Source organism: Hoplias malabaricus, chromosome 2 (assembly GCF_029633855.1).
Source record: "Hoplias malabaricus isolate fHopMal1 chromosome 2, fHopMal1.hap1, whole genome shotgun sequence".
In the NCBI taxonomy this organism is placed as follows: Eukaryota; Metazoa; Chordata; class Actinopteri; order Characiformes; family Erythrinidae; genus Hoplias; species Hoplias malabaricus.
The window spans coordinates 69887387-69910280 of NC_089801.1; the positions used below are offsets into that span (position 1 = coordinate 69887387).

General features: G+C 46.8%; 1 protein-coding gene across 4 annotated transcripts in view; it reads right to left on the reverse strand.

Annotated features, from left to right (window-relative positions):
- dhrsx (dehydrogenase/reductase (SDR family) X-linked) overlaps positions 1-22894 on the reverse strand; it is a 68611-nt gene that overhangs the window by 23249 nt on the left and 22468 nt on the right. The gene's annotated exons all lie outside the window — the stretch shown is intronic.

Below are 22894 nucleotides of genomic sequence, written 5' to 3' on the forward strand. Positions count from 1 at the left end.
AGCTTGGAAGGGGGTGGGTCTGGGGTGCCAGACTTCACTGTTGAGCCTCCCGGTGTTAGGTGTAGCTGGTTGTTGATGGATTTATAAACAGCCACAGCAGCCCTACTAGTCTGGGTAATGACTAGAAACTGCATTGTGCCGTGTGGATGGAAATAGTTGAGTGCAGCCTTATGAAAAAATTGGGGACAGCAGTGCAGCTGCAGCTTGGTATGCTGTGCGTTGTCGTAGCAACAATTCATCAAGCCTTGTTAGTAAGGAACAGTGTGGTAATGTAATATTTTGTGCACTAGCCTGCCACATTCTTAGTACATAGTATATACTGTATAGTATTAGTGTGTAGCGCATAACTGGGGTACAGCCAAAAATTGGCACTGTGTTATTTAACCTATACGTTTGATCAAATTCATGTTGCTAACGTCTCTTTAAACAACATTAGGTAGTATTTTTATCGTAGACTTTCAGCTTCAAAATCAGTGCTGCTTCACTGGCTTTCAACAGGTAGAACAGAGCCTCTGTTGTTGCTAATCTGGGCACAGCATTGCAGAAACAGCACTATGTAACTATTAGAATTCCTTCCCCTCCCCCACCCCATTGATTTTTCTCTGGAGAGTGATGCAACTAAAGTCTGCAACTGCAAAGGGAGAAGGAATAGCAAGAGCCAAAATACACATGATGGCTTCTCAGTAAGGGCTTCTTCAACACTCCACATCCTTTCACACCCACAGTGGCGTCTTCACACAGAGGTATAAGGGGTAAACACCTGAGGGTCTTTTCCGATCTGAAGCAATAATGGAGCGTGATAGCAGAAGACCAGGTGTGGCATGGTTCTTACGAGTTCACGTTTCTCCAAGTCCTTGCAAACCTTTCTGAACTTCAGTTTGGGAAACTCTTGATTTACTTTCATTTAACTCATCTCTTTGGGTCTTAGATCTAATCTCTTCAGAAGCCTGGTCTGAAAAAGCAGTAGCTTGTAGTTAATGGCTGTTCTGAGTAGAAATGAGAGAACTGAAAGGCAGTTTCTGTCTTTGCCTCAGTACTGTACAAGCTCAGGGCTTTTTTACATAAGTACAAGAAAAAAAAGGGAGAACGTTGCTTTATTACCGGCCTCTTAAAATTCACCTGTCAAAACAACTTCTTGATCTATCATTTATAAAGCTTTGAAGCTCGTTAGATGTGGATCAAACTGAGGCTGTTTCTAAAAGAGGCTCTAAAAGCTCATTTATATAATCTGATGACTTCCCTATGTGTCTGTCTGGGAAGGTCAGGGACTCCAGAGCAGAAAGAAAAGCTGGGGTTTATCTCACTTCTTGCTCTTCCACTCGTCCCCCATATCTAATTAGTTGTATCATTCATTTCATCAGGCTGGAGGAACCTTCTAGCTAATGACGGCTCGCAGACAGAGTTATTACACAATTACTGGAGTGGTCACGGCTTGATTACAGAGGACACACATTCACTGTGGGGGATCATTCTATACGAGACAAGAGATGACAACAATAAAGAAAACGAGTGCCTGTATGATGGACTTTATGTCCAGAACAAGATAGTATTTAACCTGTGTTTATACGTTTGTGTACAGAGTGAGGTTTAATCAAACCAGGGAAGCTCGCAGAGCAGGACAAAGGAGAGTTCATCACACTGCAATAGCCCTTTGAGTGGACAATGTAGCCTTAGGAATCCTTAAGAGACCTTAGAGAATGTAGGATACAATGTCATGAATTCCACTTTTTAATATAGTATTTAAATCAATTTTTCCATCACTAATTCCACTGTTAGCTAAGACCACCTTAACCACACAATACTGCCAAGTCAGGAGTGATGGGCGAGCTTATGGTTCCTCAGAGACCTGCCACCAGTTCTTTTCATACAGCCGCAAACCCAGTGCAACTGGACATTTCAACACACTTGGACAAGAATACTAATGGTGCTTTTCCACTGCATGGGTCCGTCTCTACACGACTCGACTCGACAGCTCGTCGCTTTTCCACTGGCAGGGCTCCCCCACAAAATGGAGCCACTGACGTTGCAAAACCTCGTCTCGCTGGCTTTGAAAAACCACAACAACAGCGGTAGGTGCTGTTTACTCATCGGCCATCTGCCCAAGGAACATATAAACCTCTTCAAAACCCCCCGAGGTTATGAGCTGCCGTTTTGTGTCCAATAAAAATAAATGTGAACGCTGCTGTAACTTAAGGGATTTAACAAGCGGCAGTCTGTGCTGGTTTTGAATGAGCTCTGCATTTTGTGGTGAGACATGTCTGTCTGGCCTACTTGGCATGGTTGGAACCTGGAGCGAGCAGGGCCTAAAGAAACCTACCTAGCTGCAGGGACTAGGTACCAGATTTGGCCACTGGAAAAGCAAAAGTGCCATGCCGAGTCGAGTAGGTTCCATGCGGTGGAAAAGCACCATAACATATCGTGTATATATTTATTTTTGTCAATTTTTAAATTACTACATCATTTGAGCATTTCATGAAAAATAGACCAATAGAAATGCTCCACATTTACTTCGAATATAATGTTTTTACATTGATGTCTATTGAAGGTTAAGGCCAGTTGTGGACTAAGCCTGGGTCATCAGTGGAGACTGATCCGGTGATCTCCCAACAACCCATGCTGAGTAACTTTTACACTGATCTGTTCACACAGTGAGGCTGTTCCTGTCACTCGTTTACAGTGAAGGTGTATGAACACTTGTTTGAGACAGAGGTTTATCACCCAACAACACAAATCCCACCCTTCAGCCCTTCCACTCACATGCACATCATGGCTCCAGTCGACTTAGGTATCAGTGTTATGCTAATCCTGATATTTGCCAGGTTTCCTCCCCCCACTAAAGAAGCATAATAGCAAAGGTGAAACAAGGTCGCTTATTACAAAGTATGTGCCATGGATCTCCTCTCCACACTGAGTGGATTATAGCTGGTGATGGCCTGTGGTGGCCCTGTGTGGAGGCGGGGATGTGGCTAGCGAATACACAAAGATGTGAGGGGGAAACTGTAATTCATGGGTACGTTTAGTAACTATCATTATCCAGCACGGTGGGTTTGGTGCCTTCAGTTTCCTCACATCTGAAGACAAAGACAGTGACTACAATTAATGCAGTTTCGTTACATAGACTTCTGTAAAGTTACTATTTTGGGAGATACATTGGACAGCAATTATATATATATATATTTAAATTAGCCTCGTATGTGCATTTTTTAAACACAATCCCTTCATTTCAGGGGCTCGAAAGTAATTGGACAAATTAAATAATTGTAAATAAAATGTTCACTTCTGATACTTGGTTATAAACCCTTTGTTGGCACTGACTGCCTCAAGGCTTGAACTCATGGACATCACCAGACGCTGCGTTTCCACCTTTTTAAAGCTCTGCCAGGCCTTTACTGCAGCGGTTTTTGGTTGATGTTTGTTTGTGGGCTTTTCTGTCTGAAGTTCAGTCTTTAACAAGTGAAACGCATGCTCAAATGGGTTGAGATCAGGTGACTGACTTGGCCATGCAAGAATATCCCACTTCTTTGCTTTAATAAACTCCTGGGTTGCTTTGGCTGTATGCTTTGGGTCATTGTCCATCTGTGTTATGAAACGCCAACCAATCAGTTTGGCTGCTTCTGTCCTGTGTCACATCATCAACAAACACTAGTGACCCAGTGCCACTGGCAGCCATGCATCCCCAAGCCATCACACGGCCTCCACTGTGTATGCGGTATGCTTTGGATCATGAGCTGTACCACACCTTCACCATACTTTTTTCTTTCCATCGTTCTGGTGGAGGTTGATCTTGGCTTCATCTGTCCAAAGAATGTTCTTCCAGAACTGTGCTGGCTTTTTTAGATGTTTGTTTTTAGCAAAGTCTGATCTAGCCTTTTTATTCTTGATGCTTATGGCTTATGCACTGTGCAGGGTACCCTCTGTGTTTACTTTCACACAGTCTTCTCTTTATGGTCGATTTGGATATTGATACCCCTACCTCCTGGAGAGTGTTCTTCACTTGGACAGCTGTTATGAAGTGGTTTCTCTTCACCACAGAAATTATTCTGCGATCTGTTGTCTTCTGTGTGCGTCCAGGTCTTTTTTCATTGAAGAGTTCACCATGGCTTTCTTTCTTTGTCAGGACGTACCTGTCAGGGTGGTGTGAAGAGTAGATTCAGGGAGGCGGACACACTCGCTACAACACAGACTTTAATAATGAAATAACAAAACAAACGAACTAGAAGAGAAACACGAAACCTAATACACAAAGAAACAAACCAAGCAACGCGAACAAACAAACTCAAACTCAAACCAACAAAATGACCGATACCAGGAAGTGAGGGAAGAGGGCTTAAATAAACGAACTTAACTAGACACACCTGACACAGATAACGAGGGAAAAGAAGGCGGAACATAGGCGGGACAAAGGCGGAGAATGAACATAAACAAAGCCATGTGCAGAGACAGGAAAACAGCGAAGAGAAAGCCCAAAAGAAAGGAGAAAACAAACCAGAAAGTGTCAAGATGTGACAGACGCCCCCCCCAAGACGCGCAACTCCCGGAGCGCGAAAAACGAGACTCTCCAGGAGCTGGCGCAGGAGGGGGCCAGAAGAAACAAGACAAACTAGAAAAGACTCAGAATGGAAAAAGGGAACAAGGAACTAGACTTTAAACGGACATCGGACAGAAGTAGAAAGAGGAGACGGGACTCGTGATAAGACAGGGTGCTGGAACTTAGGTTGAAAACTGAACGGGGACTGAGACAGAACAGGAGCAGATAAACGTGACTGGACTTGGGACAAGACGGGAGCAGAAACAGGGTACTGACATTTAGACTGGACAGAGGACTGAAGAGGACTAACAGGGAACTGGACTGGGCTTGGTAGGGGTACAGGAACTAAGACCTTAACAGGGATAGAGACGAACACAGTGACAGGGACCGGAACAGAAACAAAAACAGACAAAGGCACAGGGACAAGGACAGAGACAGGAACCAGAACAGGAACAGAAACAGGGACAAAAACAACTGGGTGGTACCCAGGACTGGCATGTGTCTGTGGGACTGTCCAAGGTGCCAGCCTGGGTACAGTTCTGGGGATTGGCCTCGAAGTCCTTGGGGCCGGAGCCACAGTCACTGGCTTAGAAACGGCCGGAGCCACAGTCACTGGCTTAGAAACGGCCGGAGCCACAGTCACTGGCTTAGAAACGGCCGGAGCCACAGTCACTGGCTTAGAAACGGCCGGAGCCACAGTCTCAGGGGTAGAAACGGCCGGAGCCACAGTCTCAGGGGTAGAAACGGCCGTAGTCACAGTCTCAGGGGTAGAAACGGCCGTAGCCACAGTCTCAGGGGTAGAAACGGCCGTAGCCACAGTCTCGGAGATAGGAGCAGCTGAGGGAGCCGTACTCACGGAGACTGGAGACCCTGCGACGACGTCCACGGAGACAGGGGAACCTGCAGTGACGTCCAAGGAGGCAGGCGGAACTGCGACGACGTCCACGGAGGCAGACGGAACTGCGACGACGTCATCCACAGAGGCAGACGGAACTGCGACGACGTCATCCACGGAGGCAGACGGAACTGCGACGTCATCCAAGGAGTCAGGAGGATGTGCGACGACGTCCACGAAGGCAGAGGAATCTGCGACGTCGTCCACGAAGACTGGAGAACGTGCGACGACGTCCACGGAGGCAGAGGAATCTGCGCCGTCGTCCACGGAGACTGGAGAACGTGCGACGACGTCCACGGAGACAGGGGAACCTGCAGTGACGTCCAAGGAGGCAGGCGGAACTGCGACGACGTCCACGGAGGCAGACGGAACTGCGACGACGTCATCCACAGAGGCAGACGGAACTGCGACGACGTCATCCACGGAGGCAGACGGAACTGCGACGACGTCATCCACGGAGGCAGACGGAACTGCGACGTCATCCAAGGAGTCAGGAGGATGTGCGACGACGTCCACGAAGGCAGAGGAATCTGCGACGTCGTCCACGAAGACTGGAGAACGTGCGACGACGTCCACGGAGGCAGAGGAATCTGCGCCGTCGTCCACGGAGGCAGACGGAACTGCGACGACGACGTCCACGGGGGCAGACGGAACTGCGACGACGTCATCCACGGAGGCAGACGGAACTGCGACGATGTCATCCACGGAGGCAGGAGGATGTGCGACGACGTCCACGAAGGCAGAGAAATCTGCGACGTCGTCCACGGAGACAGGCGTGGCCGGAGGCGCCGCGCTGAGGAAGACAGGCGCGGCCGTAGGCACCGCGCTCAGGGAAATAGGCGCGGCCGGAGGCGCTGCGCTCAAGGAGACAGGCGCGGCCGGAGGCGCTGCGCTCAAGGAGACAGGCGCGGCCGGAGGCACCGCGCTCAGGGAGACAGGCGCGACCGTAGGCGTTGCGCTCAGGGAAACAGGCGCGGCCGGAGGCGCTGCGCTCAAGGAGACAGGCGCGGCCGGAGGCGCTGCGCTCAGGGAGCCAGGCGCGGCCGGAGGTGTTGCGCTCAGGGAGACAGGCGCGGCCGGAGGTGCCGCGCGCACGAAGACAGGCGCGGCCGGAGGAGCTGCTCTTATGAAGACTGGAGCAGCCGCTGGCGCCGTACTCTCGGAGACAGGAGCTGAGGCGTCCAACGAGGCAGGTGCTCGTGCTGCTCGCCGAGCACGAGTTGAGGATTTAGCGGGTTTGGGCGCACTCTCGAGGGACTTCTTTGACCGTAGTTCCCCCGGAGATGCGCCCCTGTTAGCCTCATCTGCCATGTCCTGTGATATGAGGCTAACAGCGCCTGTCCATAACGCCCCCCCAAAAAACTCCCCGGACCTGAGGGGTTTATCCTCGGAAGCAGGGGTACCGGTAGATCCGCGCTCCATAGCTGGGGTTTCTGTAGAGACGTCCTCGGGAGCAGGCTGTGAGTATCTTTCCTCTATCAGTTTTAAAAATGTCTCAACCGTGAGTTCAAGGGCCTTTACTTTTATTAGTTTTTCTGCCCACTGCAACGCCTCTCCTCTTAGTAGGGATTTTATAAAGATGACCTGAACAATTTCAGGTGGAGCAGGAGAGGTCAAGAATTTAAAGTACAGTCGGCACTGTAATAAAAATCCCTTGCAATTGAGTCCGTTCTCAAATTCGCTGGGTACTCCCATGACCGATTGTAAAACTGTTGGCTGATCATCAGTCCTTAAGTTTAGTAAATCCTCCGCGGTCTTTATGGTTTCACCCAGGGATAGAGCTGTGTTGGCTGCGTCCTTCTGTGGATCGGTCATTCTGTCAGGGTGGTGTGAAGAGTAGATTCAGGGAGGCGGACACACTCGCTACAACACAGACTTTAATAATGAAATAACAAAACAAACGAACTAGAAGAGAAACACGAAACCTAATACACAAAGAAACAAACCAAGCAACGCGAACAAACAAACTCAAACTCAAACCAACAAAATGACCGATACCAGGAAGTGAGGGAAGAGGGCTTAAATAAACGAACTTAACTAGACACACCTGACACAGATAACGAGGGAAAAGAAGGCGGAACATAGGCGGGACAAAGGCGGAGAATGAACATAAACAAAGCCATGTGCAGAGACAGGAAAACAGCGAAGAGAAAGCCCAAAAGAAAGGAGAAAACAAACCAGAAAGTGTCAAGATGTGACAGTACCAAACTGTAGATTCTGCCACTCCTTATTGTAGCAATTTCTCAGATGGTTTTATTCTGTTTTAGCACCTTAAGGACGGCTTGTTTCACCTGCATGAAGAGCTCCATTGACCGCAGCAAAATCTTCCAAATGAAGGCACCACACCTCAAATCAACTCCAGGCCTTTTATCTTCTTAATTAAGAATGACATCACAAAGGAATTGCCCACACCTGCCTATGAAATAGCCTCTTAGTCAATTGTCCAATTACATCTGGTCCCTTTAAAAACCATTTCTTTTTTTCACATTAACGGCTTCTAGACAGTTACACGTCCTTTCATACCCATAGCGCTGTGGATGTGTTCAGATCCGAAGTGAGATTGGGGTCTTTCTGCTCAGTACTGTTTATCTGAGGCTGGTTTTTGGTGGTCCACAGAGCCCCCCGCATGGCTTTTGAGAGTTCCAGTGACTATACATTTTTAACCCCACTTTGGAAATGTCTGCCCTTCTGATCTCCACTGAATAATGAATATCCATTGAATAATATATAAGTTTTACCTGTGCCATACAGCTTTGAAACTGCTGGAACAAAAAGGTTAATTAGAGCGGACCACACCTTATTTATTAAGTTTTATGTTTTATTTATGAATTCATATTTTACTCATTAGCCGAGCAGTTATTTTTAGAGTGAAGTAAAACTTATCCGACGTTAACCTCGCATTAAAACACATCACCGTTTTAGAATGTGGCATAAATTTAGCAATCAGTGACTAAATGTAAATCATGGCATTTCTTTTATTTACTGCACACAGCGCATTCCTCGGGGTCTGCCATTTCCCCCGAGGGAAAACTTTGCTGCTTTCTGTTTAGCTGCTGTGACCTCAGAGCTATTGATCTTCATCAGTGGAGAGGAAAAGAGGCAGAGGAGAGAGAAACGCACACTGACAGAGCGAGACGAGTGGGAGGACTGAAAACCAGGGGAAATAAATAAAGATTATTACACATTCACTCTAATAAATACAGCTGCCAAAATGGTTCGCTTTAGTCCCCTATGGAATAATCCGACGTGACTTATCTGTACGTGTAGCACAAGGCAAAAACGCACATATCACTGCCAGGATTATTACATTTCCGGATAAAACTACCTGAAAATATGTGCAGCTGGGTCTGAAAGGACATGTAGATCTCAAGAACTGTCACTGAGAAGAGTGGACCGAATAGAAGAACACCTGCACTCAAAAACGCTGAAAAAAAACACTTCTAAGACTGAACTTGAGATGTTTCCAAGAAGCAAAGCATGAGGTCCTCCCACATTAAACCAGACTGGGTCACAAACACTCTTCGAAAGGAGCCAGAGGGAGGTGGTTCAAGTATCTTATACGATGGCCCATACAGCCAACTGGGAGAAGGCCCCAAGGAAGACCCAGGACCCTCTGGAGGGATTATATCTCCCGGCTGGCCTAGGAATACCAGGGGGAGCTGAAGGAAGCAGTTGGGAAAGGGGAAGCCTGGGCTACTTCCACCCCAACCCTGAATCCGGACTAAGGAAAAAGAATAAGAAGATGAGATGAGAGGAGACATTTTCTTCTATCCACATGTGCTCAAACACTAATGACCTGTACTGGAAATTAAATTACTGAAAGGTGGAGTCTGACATTTGCGGCGTACTCTAGAAAAACAGAAGAATCCAAGCTGAAGCAATTACCCATAGGCTTCTTTTACAAATGCATTTCGAGTCAGTGGGTTTTCACTTCTTTTCTAAGTAGACGAAAAGGCTTTGAAGTTATTGTCTGGGCTAATTGAACACATCAGATGAGTCAGAACGAGATTAGGGTGAAATATGTTTGGGGTGTTCTTTTAAAGTATCAACCACCGAAAGGTTCTTTTGAACACCCAAAGTGTTTTTTTTTAATGTTTCAAAGGACTTCTTAAGGCACGTTAACTTTATACAAGACTCCAAAAGACAAACAGGGACTGTCTTACCAACACAATGCCTTCTTACATTGTAATAACATAGATATTATCCTTTTATTACTAAGTAATAACCATACGGTGACAGTTTTACTCACTGGTTCTTATAAGAAACCTATTTTTTGCTTCTTCTTAGCATTCTGCTTTACCTTTCTTGAGCTAGCTACTCAACCGCATAATTAAACTAATTACAGTCACGCGATCACTGTAATTACCAAGCACATTACACTAATTGCCCTGTTCAGAGTGGAGGATCTGCTTCAATCTGGCAACCCTCTATTATTGAGAACTACTGAAGCTATCAACATATTCTATTAGCCTTCTAACTAAAGGCAAAGAGAAACAGGCTGACAGTGTGTTATATAAATGCTTAATAAAGTGAACAGAAACCTGCACTGTAGTTATAACAGTGTAATAAACAGCAAAAGTCTGATTAACGTGGACCAGGGGAACGGGATCTGTAAAAAAATGGTTCTGTTTGCAACCATGGGTTCTACAGAGAACATTTGCATAATTAATTGGTTCTAGTGAAGTGCTGCACCACAGCCAATCACAGCAGAGGTCACTGAGGATCAGTGAGATGCCGGTTTACATGGGGTTGGAAATGGTCATGTAAAGGTGAATCACAGCTATTTTTGTGCAGAAACCCAAACGGGGATAAGGGGACGTCTCTGTGAAAAAGAAAAGAACAAAGTATTTGTGCCCTTTAACGATGTTTGTGTGTTTCCAGTCACTGGTCCAGACGGACGGCTATAACAGGACACGGTCCCTGGCCGTCCTAATAAGGGGGACATGTGACCTCCCTAAAGCCTTGCCCATGCAGTGTCTGGTGCATGCTGGGAATTTAGGAATGAAGGGGATGACTGAGCTTCAGGTGAAAATGAGTCTCACTCACTCTACCACACACACACACACACACACACACAAAACATCGACACATTTCTATACATGGGAATGTGAAATGGGGCCCTGAACAAACATAAAAGACCATCATTCACAAAGCCAACAAGGAGAAGAGAAACCGGGGGTAGAGGGGAGAAAAATAAATAAAATAAATAAATAAAAAGACACTGCCGGTGTGTTCAAAACAATGCCCTCACTGCCTCAGAGCCCTGACCTCAACATCACAGAGTGTTAGGGGCTACCTGCCCTGGGAGAAGCTACTGGAGAGATTATGGAAGCTGTGATGAAAGAGTTAAAAGATTAGGACTCTGCATGGTGCAGCAGTCTAAACATAGGCCCTATGAGGAGTATCATGAAACACTGTAGGTCCACAGTAAAGCCTCGACCATAGACGCCCGGAGTCCAAGAGAGCAGAACCGGCCTCGCTCTGGATGTGATGGCCCCATCTCTCTGGTCAGAGGAAGCCCATACCCCCCCCCCCCCACCACACACACACACACCTGTCTCTCCTCAAATATGCCTCTCTTAACAGTGATGGTGTTATAACTAAATTACAGTTGTTGGTCAAATATCAAATCGATAACATTAGCACTGAGAGGAATTTCAGTTGTACAACCCTGAGGAGAGAACACGAGCTGGTATTTGTCTTCTTTTATGTCTCTCTCTCTCTCAATCTGAAGTGATTTTCCCCCTGTCGCTCTCATTCACATACTTATGTATAATCCTCTTAAGATTTGCCAAGGAATCCCAAGCACACACACCCCCATACACATCCCCAAATATGATCTCTCACACACACACACACACTTTAAATGTGTCCCTCTTGGACACTCTCTTCTAGCAAGAGTTTTGTTCTTTGCGGCAAGCTCTTTCTCTCATCTTACATCGCTGCACTTTCCTTATCTTTATTTTTGGGGAGATGTGTGTGTGTGTGTGTGTGTGTGTGAGCCTTGAGCAGAAAGAGCTCAGTAGGAGATGTTAGTGCTTGCTTTTCTACTTGGTATTCTGTCTTATCCAGATTCTAATTCTAGTGCGTCTCACAGCACCCACGCCATTCTGTTCTGTTCTGTTCTGCGCTGGAACTGAAGGTGAGTTGAAAGTACATTCTGCAAAGTAAAAGTTTTCCAACTGGCTCTTGGCTTGGACTTGCAGTGGTGAATAAAAATGACTTTTCCAAAAGTTCTGTAAAAGTTTGCATCATGCGGAGGTTCCCTAAACTTACAGCTTTAATAAATTACCCCTAGCTAATATGCTACATAACGTGGAGCCACCTCATTGGAGTGACTGCCATGGTGCTTTCATACCCTACACACTGTAAAAAAACATTTCTGTGAATTTTACGGTGGAAAACTGTAAAACCATAACAGTAAATGACAGTAAACTCTAAAAAGGTTATAAAAAGTTTCTTTAACAGTGAAATACCGTAAATACTTTTATCAGCCAAAACACACATTGTTACCTCTTTACTGTAAAAATGACATTATTCATTCATTCATTATCTGTAACCCTTATCCAGTTCAGGGTCACGGTGGGTCCAGAGCCTACCTGGAATCATTGGGCGCAAGGCGGGATTACACCCTGGAGGGGGCGCCAGTCCTTCACAGGGCAACACACACACACATTCACACCTACGGACACATTTGAGTCGCCAATCCACCTACCAATAAGTGTTTTTGGACTGTGTGAAGAAACCGGAGCACCCGGAGGAAACCCATGCAGACACAGGGAGAACACACCACACTCCTCACAGACAGTCACCCGGAGGAAACCCACCCAGACACAGGGAGAACACACCACACTCCTCACAGACAGTCACCCGGAGGAAACCCACCCAGACACAGGGAGAACACACCACACTCCTCACAGACAGTCACCCGGAGGAAACCCACCCAGACACAGGGAGAACACACCACACTCCTCACAGACAGTCACCCGGAGGAAACCCACCCAGACACAGGGAGAACACACCACACTCCTCACAGACAGTCACCCGGAGGAAACCCACCCAGACACAGGGAGAACACACCACACTCCTCACAGACAGTCACCCGGAGGAAACCCACCCAGACACAGGGAGAACACACCACACTCCTCACAGACAGTCACCTGGAGGAAACCCACCCAGACACAGGGAGAACACACCACACTCCTCACAGACAGTCACCTGGAGGAAACCCACCCAGACACAGGGAGAACACACCACACTCCTCACAGACAGTCACCCGGAGGAAAAGTGTGGTTTTAGCGCATGTTTCCAGAGGCAAAACCTGAAAGCACTAATGTTTTTGTGGCTAAATGCAATCAAATCCTCACAACAACGTCTCAACATCTGGTGCAAAATCTTCCTCAAGAAGCTGAGGCTGATTCTGTGGCCACAGAGTCACCAACGCTCTGTTGATGCCCCAAGAAAATGTCATGATATTATTTTTGGCCCCTGTTGTCCATCGCTGTTAGATCAGAAGCTTGGTGAGGGAGAGACAGGTTGAGGAATCCTGCAGATGTTCAGGGTGAGGTTCCAAAGCCTGGTAATTAATGACTTTCTATGAGGTGACATCACATGGCGTTTCCTTCTTATTATGAACTGAAAGCCTGCCTCATTATAAATGTATCACCCAGCCTGAGGATCAAGCCAGCTGCTCAACCGCCAACGTGTTTCACCTCCATCTCGTCATCTCTCTCCATCTCTCATCAGTCTGATACAGGTAGGTCTCTGTGTGTATGTGTGTGGTAATGAGGAGAGCCTGGTGATGCTGTGCCAGTGTGCCAGCTGGTGGATGTCGTGATTGGAATCCTGCCATTATCCAGCACCAACAAGGATGTCTTATTTCCTCAAAGTATGGCAAACAATTACACACAGATACATCCCCAGCACATCCCCACAGTGCAGTGGTCCACAACCACCACGAAGGCACACCTCCACGAATTATATACAGAAGTTTAAACTCTGCACAGTGAAAACACTGTTGATTTTCTAAGGGAAATCTGGCATTGGTTTAGTCCCAGGAGGCTGGGTGTGTGTTTTTTTATATTTTTGTATTATTTATTTATTTATATTTTTTAACTTCGGCAAAATGGAACTTGGGTCACCGCAGTCACACAGCTCCAGAGACCTGGAGGTTGTGGGTTCAAGTCCCGCTCCGAGTGACTGTCTGTGAGGAGTGTGGTGTGGTCTCCCTGTGTCTGCTAGGTTTCCTCCGGGTGACTGTCTGTGAGGAGTGTGGTGTGTTCTCCCTGTGTCTGTGTGGGTTTACTCCGGGTGACTGTCTGTGAGGAGTGTGGTGTGTTCTCCCTGTGTCTGTGTGGGTTTACTCCGGGTGACTGTTTGTGAGGAGTGTGGTGTGTTCTCCCTGTGTCCGCGTGGGTTTCCTCCGGGTGACTGTCTGTGAGGAGTGTGGTGTGTTCTCCCTGTGTCCGCGTGGGTTTCCTCCGGGTGACTGTCTGTGAGGAGTGTGGTGTGTTCTCCCTGTGTCTGCGTGGGTTTCCTCCGGGTGACTGTCTGTGAGGAGTGTGGTGTGTTCTCCCTGTGTCTGTGTGGGTTTTCTCCGGGTGACTGTCTGTGAGGAGTGTGGTGTGTTCTCCGTGTCCGCGTGGGTTTCCTCCGGGTGACTGTCTGTGAGGAGTGTGGTGTGTTCTCCCTGTGTCCGCGTGGGTTTCCTCCGGGTGACTGTCTGTGAGGAGTGTGGTGTGTTCTCTCTGTGTCTGCGTGGGTTTCCTCCGGGTGACTGTCTGTGAGGAGTGTGGTGTGTTCTCCCTGTGACTGTGTGGGTTTCCTCCCCGTGACTGTCTGTGAGGAGTGTGGTGTGTTCTCTCTGTGTCTGCGTGGGTTTCCTCCCGGTGACTGTCTGTGAGGAGTGTGGTGTGTTCTCCCTGTGTCTGCGTGGGTTTCCTCCGGGTGACTGTCTGTGAGGAGTTGGTGTGTTCTCCCTGTGTCTGCGTGGGTTTCCTCCGGGTGACTGTCTGTGAGGAGTGTGGTGTGTTCTCCCTGTGTCTACGTGGGTTTCCTCCCGGTGACTGCCTGTGAGGAGTGTGGTGTGTTCTTCCTGTGTCTGCGTGGGTTTCCTCCGGGTGACTGTCTGTGAGGAGTGTGGTGTGTTCTCCCTGTGACTGTGTGGGTTTCCTCCCTGTGACTGTCTGTGAGGAGTGTGGTGTGTTCTCCCTGTGTCTACGTGGGTTTCCTCCCTGTGACTGTCTGTGAGGAGTGTGGTGTGTTCTCCCTGTGTCTGCGTGGGTTTCCTCCCGGTGACTGCCTGTGAGGAGTGTGGTGTGTTCTTCCTGTGTCTGCGTGGGTTTCCTCCGGGTGACTGTCTGTGAGGAGTGTGGTGTGTTCTCCCTGTGTCTGTGTGGGTTTCCTCCGTGTGACTGTCTGTGAGGAGTGTGGTGTGTTCTCCCTGTGTCTGTGTGGGTTTCCTCTGGGTGACTGTCTGTGAGGAGTGTGGTGTGTTCTCCCTGTGTCTGTGCGGGTTTCCTCCAGGTGACTGTGTGTGAGGAGTGTGGTGTGTTCTCCCTGTGTCCGTGTGAGTTTCCTCCGGGTGATTGTCTGTGAGGAGTGTGGGTCTCCTCCGGGTGCTCCGGTTTCTTCTCGGCCCAAAAACACACACGTTGGTAGGTGGATTGGCGACTCAAGTGTCCATAGGTGTGAGTGAATGTGTGAATGCGTTATGCCCTGTAAAGGACTGGTGCCCCCTCCAGGGCCCCAATGCCTTGCACTCAATGATTCCAGGTAGGCCCCACCGTAACCCTGAACTGGATAAGCGTATACATAATGAATGAATGAATGAAAAATGGAACTAGTGAATAAATAAAACGGACAGAAATTTGCTTATACAAACAAACAAACATTGACATTGTCTGCTATTTTAATTAGTAATTTCTATTTACCAATTTTTCTCATACTGTTAAGATTGCTCTCTATAAAGTATGTGATTATAGAAAATCAACAACAGATATCATCTAACCAGGGGGTGCCCAACACTTCGCCTGCGTCTTTGGAATGACAAAATAACGAATGCATTAATATTCACTAAGCAGCACGTCAAAATATCACGCCAAAAAAAATAATCCTCAATTTCAATCAGTGATAAGCTGAATGAGGGGGAGCTTGACATTGTTCCCATTGTATTTTTTTAAAAAACAAACAAATAAACAACAAAGTCAATGCCGACTGACCCCCCACCCCCACCTCGCCTCACGCAAAGAGACATAAGTCCAGGGTGGTCTGTCCTCACAACGTTCCTCTACCAAGCCGAGGAGAAGAGACAGATCGGGCAGTAAATCAGCGGAAGGAGGAGCGTGATAAGATTTATCTGTCTCTCTGCAGTGGAAATCAATAATGGACATAAACACAAGACAGGGGAGCAGGGGGGAGGGTGGGTTTTTTTCCTTTTATTTATTTATTTATTTATACATACACACTGCACTACGCAGTGATTGAAGTGCTACAGGTGTTATCTCATTGTTCATTGGTCAAGGTCAGGACACACACACACCATGACATATACACTGCATGTCCTAACGTTTATACACACTCCTTATAATCAGGGAAACTCTGCTATTAAAAGCTGTCCCCATTCTGAGCACAGATAATCAGACAATCACAGCTTGTAAACCCATAGAAAAGCATGAAACAATACTGCAGACTGGCCTTCCCAGTCTTTTTATGACCACAGACTAAACAACACCCCTATTGCTGTATCAGGTGGAGGAATGGTGCACAAGGATTTGGGGGTATATATATTTTATTCGCTTAGACTTGTATTTTCAGTGGAATTGTGGTAAGTAGGTTGTCAGGCTGTTGTAGACTTCCTTCAGGACTTTTATGTTGACAAGGCGGAATATGTGTGAAGTGCAGGGAGAGCAGAGCTGTTATTTTACAGCTGTAGAGCCTGAATAGGGGTGGAGGGGAACTTTGCCTTTATCGATGGCCACACACGTGTGTACATACACTACCAGTCAACATTTGGACACATCGTCTCATTAGTCATTGGTGGAGCCAGGATGTTCACTGTATAGAACTGTGTACCAGCCCCTACATCTGCACAATCAAAGTTATGGTCCCAAACACATTAAGAAGGCGAGCGGTTCTACAAATGAACTCTTGACGAGGCCACAGCTGTTCAATGAAAAACGTTCCAGGTGACGACCTCATGAAGCTGACTGAGAGAACGCAGAGAGTGTGTGAAGCTGTCATCAAAGAAAAAGGGGGCTACTTCGAAGAATCTAAAGTATAAAACATATTCTGGTTTGTTTAACTCCTTTTTTGTTTACTACATAATTTCATATGTATTCTTTCATAGTTTCAATGTCTTCTGTATTCATTTACAATGTAGAAAATAATAATAATAAAAAAAGACACTAAGAATAACCATCAAATGAGAAAATGACTGAACTTTTGATTGGTACTATACAGGGTGGGCCATTTATATGGATATACCTTAATAAAATGGGAATGGTTGGTGATACTAACTTCCTGTTTGTGGTGCTGGAAGCCTGTGCTAGCATTTATCCTGCGGTGTTTCTATCAGTGTGTGAAGAGTGGGAGAAGAGGGTTGCGTTGACAATCCAACACAATGGGCAGCACTTTGAACACATTTTCTAAGTGGTCGGAAACGTGTAAATAACTCATGAACGAAAAAAGTTACGTTAAAACCACACCATTGTTTTTCTTGTATAATTCCCAATAAGTTTGATATGTCACATGACCCTCTTCCCTTTGAAAAAACAAAAGTTGGATCCAAAATGGCCGACTTCAAAATGGCCACCATGGTCACCACCCATCTTGAAAAGCTTCCCCCCTCCCATACACTAATGTGCCACAAACAGGAAGTTAATATCACCAACCATTCTCACTTTATTAAGGTGTCTCCATATAAATGGCCCACCCTGTACAATCACAATATGTGGAAAATTACCCAAAACAAAGGAAACCCACCCTAAGTGGGCGTGTCCAAATATTTGACTGGTACTGTGTGTATATATAAAGAATATCTAAGTCTCACAAATACCCACCCAGGGCATGAATATCACCCTAATGCTTACGCACTCATCAAACAAACACAATACATATTATTTCATCTGAACTGAGTGTGCATCATCTCTGACACACACTGTGCCGGACTCAAGACGGGGCACCAAAGTAATTGCATCGCACATAGTGGTAAACCCCCAGCAGTCCGCCATCGGCAGACATTTTCCAAAACACAATCTCTGACAGTGTGAGGAAACAAGTTCTGGAAAGAACCCGACTGTGCTGAGGCCTGTTCTCCACACCACTGACCAGCTGCCTGCTAACAGACTCTACACACGCTCAGTACAACCTCTGAAAACACATTCCCCACAGGGGTTGTATACAAAATGGACGCACTATATTAAAAACAGTAGAGTTTGCTCCACTAGATGCAGGCAGTGGCACACAAACACACACTATCTTAACTAGGACTGACTCAAACAGCCTGTGAGACACTTGTATTTGTGGGAAGCTGGCGCTCATATTCTGGCCTAATTCATCTGTCAGAAAGAACGCAGCAACCCTGAGATTTATTGCACTTTAAATAATTTATTCCAGAAAAAAAAAGATACAAGTGAAGACAGGTGGGAAATGGAGGAGACAGGCATTCCTAAATTGTAAAGTCAGATAAATAGAGTGCGATGCATGCTTGTGAAATTAACCAGCGTTTCCTGCTAAATTCATTTCGCTGCCCCCCTTCAGAAATGAAACCTCTGCAGAGGGCTTTTAATTTAAAACGACGGATACGAAAGACAGGGAAATGAGAGGGAAAGAGAAAGGTAGTTAACTTAGGCAGGTTTTACTTTCCCACTGTAACATGAAGCCCATCAAAGAGCGACCACAACGGTTTCCACACCGTTGTTTGTAACAGACGCAGCACTGGAGTTCAGAGCTCTGTTCAGTTCCTCAGCACGGCACACAGCATTTTCACATTACAGCGTTACATTCAAGCCATATCGAGACCACGGGAAGCCACAGTACAGAACGTGACTTGAAGTTTACACGGAGTAGGACGGTGTGTTTTATGGAGTCTACAGCAGGGTGTTTTGTACACAGCATTGTTGATGTTTCTAAACCAAATACATTCATTATCTGTAATTGCTTCTCCATTTAGTGGGTCCAGAGCCTACCTGGAATCATTGGGCGCAAGGCGGGAATACACCCTGGAGGGGGGACCAGTCCTTCACAGAGTAACACAGACACACACACACGCTCACATATTCACTCACACACTCACGGACACTTTTGAGTCACCAATCCACCTACCAGCGTGTGTTTTCGGACTGTGGGAGGAAACCGGAGCACCCGGAGGAAACCTACGCTGACACGGAGAACACACCACACCACACTCCTCACAGACAGTCACCCGGAGGAAACCCACACAGACACAGGGAGAACACACCACACTCCTCACAGACAGTCACCCGGAGGAAACCCACGCAGACACAGGGAGAACACACCACACTCCTCACAGACAGTCACCCGGAGGAAACCCACGCAGACACAGGGAGAACACACCACACTCCTCACAGACAGTCACCCGGAGGAAACCCACGCAGACACAGAGAGAACACACCAACTCCTCACAGACAGTCACCCGGAGGAAACCCACGCAGACACAGGGAGAATACACCACACTCCTCACAGACAGTCACCCGGAGGAAACCCACACAGACACAGGGAGAACACACCACACTCCTCACAGACAGTCACCCGGAGGAAACCCACACAGACACAGGGAGAACACACCACACTCCTCACAGACAGTCACCCGGAGGAAACCCACACAGACACAGGGAGAACACACCACACTCCTCACAGACAGTCACCCGGAGGAAACCCACACAGACACAGGGAGAACACACCACACTCCTCACAGACAGTCACCCGAAGGAAACCCACGCAGACACAGGGAGAACACACCACACTCCTCACAGACAGTCACCCGGAGGAAACCCACGCAGACACAGGGAGAACACACCACACTCCTCACAGACAGTCACCCGGAGGAAGCCCACACAGACACAGGGAGAACACACCACACTCCTCACAGACAGTCACCCGGAGGAAACCCACGCAGACACAGGGAGAAAACACCACACTCCTCACAGACAGTCACCCGGAGGAAGCCCACACAGACACAGGGAGAACACACCACACTAATCACAGAAAGTCACCCGGAGCGGGACTCGAACCCACAACCTCCAGGTCACCAAATACATATTCATATCATTAAAAAAATGTTTTAATTACCAAAGTTCTAAATTAGCAAGTCTTATGAAAATATATATATAACATTTTATTCTGAATATATCATATTCTATTATGATAAATCTATACACGCTAATATCAAACAATATAATCGGCCCGGTGATAAACCAATCAGAGCTCAGAGTCTCTGTGATGGGTCTATAACACAGAGACAGGGATGAAATGCTGTGTGTCAGACTGAGCTCTCTTACGTCCCCCACGCTGTGTCAGAACAGGACTGTCATGGAAAAGATCAGTGTGTGTTTGTGTGTGTGTGTATATAAAATGTTTGTGTGTGTGTGTGCGCCTCCAGCACGCTGCCCTGGTTCAGTCACTCATCGCCTTCTTCACCCGCTGAGCCCAATCTTCTTTAACATAGACAGACTGGAGCATGGTGAGCGAGCAGATCTTCAACGTGACATTATTTCTGCAGAAGCATCACACACAGGACCGTGATCCAGCGGTGGGCTCGGGACAGAAGTGACAGTTGGACAAAAGGCAGGGAGACAGCGTCGCTAGGAACACTTCAAAATTACCATGTTCGCAGAGCAAGTCGGCTTCTAGCAGGGCCCGGCTCAAACCACAAGCATCAGTGATAACCGCAGCTGATAGAAAAGTGCTGAAAGGACATGCGATCGTTCACATCCTCAGACATCAGAGACTCTGCAGATTCAGGTCTGCGTGAAGTGAAAGTGGCTCACTGGCCACTAAAGAATAATAACAAAGTAATCTATTTGTTGTACTTATAGCTAATGTGTTCATCAAGCTGCCTGTACAAGGTGTCTTTATACGTTGCATAAAAACTGGAAAGTCCCAACATTCAATAGAATATAAGCTCCTTAAGGTATGTTCTAAGCTTGCACCAGAGGCGATTGCTCTAAGACTGCAAGGGAAGCTCAGTGATCAAATATATTCTGTTGTGTGTACATGTCATTGAATAAATATGCACTACAACGCGCTCAACTTTTGTTCAGAATCAGCTTCTTATCACTGGTAAAGCGGCTTTCCTCTCAATCATTCGCGCAGTTTCACAGTGCTTTAAACAGCGTCCACAGAGTTCAACAGTGAAGCAGCGAAGTGCAGCGAAACGAGACGAGTGATTGGATAAATGCTGTGCTTTGTCCCGCCCATCGGACGCTCAGTGTCTCTGGGGGTCTATGGGGCAGTGGGCTGGCCTCGGCTGGCCCGGACGCTCAGCTTCTGCATGATGATTGGATGATCTGTCTGAGGCTGAATCCCTTTTTGATTGACAGCGAAATGAGCGAATCAGCGATCCTTTGGTGTAAAGATCCGTGGGAGCATTACATTTTCATTCTGTTCTGAGTTGAACCGGAGACTTTCTTAAACCTCTTAGCGGCATTTTCTTTGTTAAAAACGACTAGCGACAAATCGAGGTTCTATTTCTGGTGGGTTTTTTGTAGCTGCTTGTGTTTGGAGACTGACTCCTATCACTCTTTCTGACTTCTATCGCAGTTTCTGTCCAGCGGGTGCTGCTGAGCCCCTCCACCGTCACAAAGCACTCACAGGTGGACACACTTCACATGGGCCAAGGCCGTTTAAGCAGCCTAGCTCTGCTGGCCATTGAGAGAACACTAGTCAAGTCCCTGGAAAAGACGCCTTGTTGGTACGACAGGGTCACAGATCATTTTCTTGAAAAGGAACGGAGGGTAGAATTCACGTATAAATAAACCCACACATTTTATGATGTAGGACGAAATTGAGCTTCCCCTCCTTGAAAGACCAGCATCCGCCACTGGCTTGCACCCTAGTAAGCCCTAGGACTTCAGGAGCAGAACTGAAGGCATAAAGTGTATCAGACTAATCACAAACATAATTAAGTATTAGCACATTAAAACCTGAACATGGGAATACACAAAAGTATAGAATTAAAAGTTTGAGAAACTAGTTTCAACCATTTTTAAGACTTCTCAATGCATGTTAAATGCAGATTGAAACTGCTGACTGAAAGACTGAAGTGAGCTGCAATATTAGCTGGGTATAATTATTCACCTCTTGCTCCTTCTGAATGACTCCCACTTGTAAAAATGACGAGTGGAGCTTGTTGGGGGCTTGAGCAACATTTTCCGCTACAGGTGCTTTAACCTGACTGAGTGACATCATTAGCCTGGTGCTCGAGTGTCTGTGTGATGGATCGCTCGCACACACACACACACACACACCAAGAAGGCAGCAGCTGTCTAGGGCTGTGCTGTGTCAAACACAAACATATTCATTTCTTGTCTAACGCAAGCTCCCTCCATGGAGATTAAGCAGTGGAGGATGCATCTCTCTCTCTCTCTCCTTGCTGTATCACATCTGCATGACAATGAGACTGGCAGAGGGACAACGTTATTCAGCGTCTGCACATTCATCAAACATTTGACTCTCATTTTCTTCTACACACACACACACACACACTGCTGCTCCAAGCCATTTTTTCTAGAAGGCAAATTCAGCAAACATCTTTGTTTATTTTTTTTTTTTTTCAACGAGTTTGTGTTTGTGCACATGACACTCACTGCACTCAGCACAGAGCTCTAAATAACAGACAGAAAAGCAGGGGGAAAACAAAAGAAAATGCCTTTGTGGAGATGTCTGAGGATGTGGAGCCGTAAACAAAGTGTACATTTGTAGTTCAATGAGAGATAAAAGATCCCACACCCAGCATTCCAGTAATAGGAATCGCATTTCAGGCGACAAAAAACTTCCTCAGAGCTAAAAGCGCCCCCTTGTGTAGAATCTTCAGAATGCTAAACATGAGTGTCAAGTCCATGGCATGCTTAGCATTTAAAAAGACTTTTATGAGACTATTATGAGTGGCGGCACGGTGGTGTGTTCTCCCCTTGTCTGCGTGGGTTTCCTCCGGGTGCTCCGGTTTCCTCCCACAGTCCAAAAACACATGTTGGTAGGTGGATTGGCGAATCAAAGGTGTCCGTATGTGTGAGTGTGTGTGTTGCCCTGTTAAGGACTGGCGCCCCCTCCAGGGTGTATTCCCGCCTTGCGCCCAATGATTCCAGGTAGGCTCTGGACCCACCGCGACCCTAAATTGGATAAACGGTTACAGATAATGAATGAATGAATGAATATTATGAGTGCATTTCAACAAATCCTACATCATAACGGCTGCTGACGGACTCCGAATAAATATAAATTTAAGACTTTTA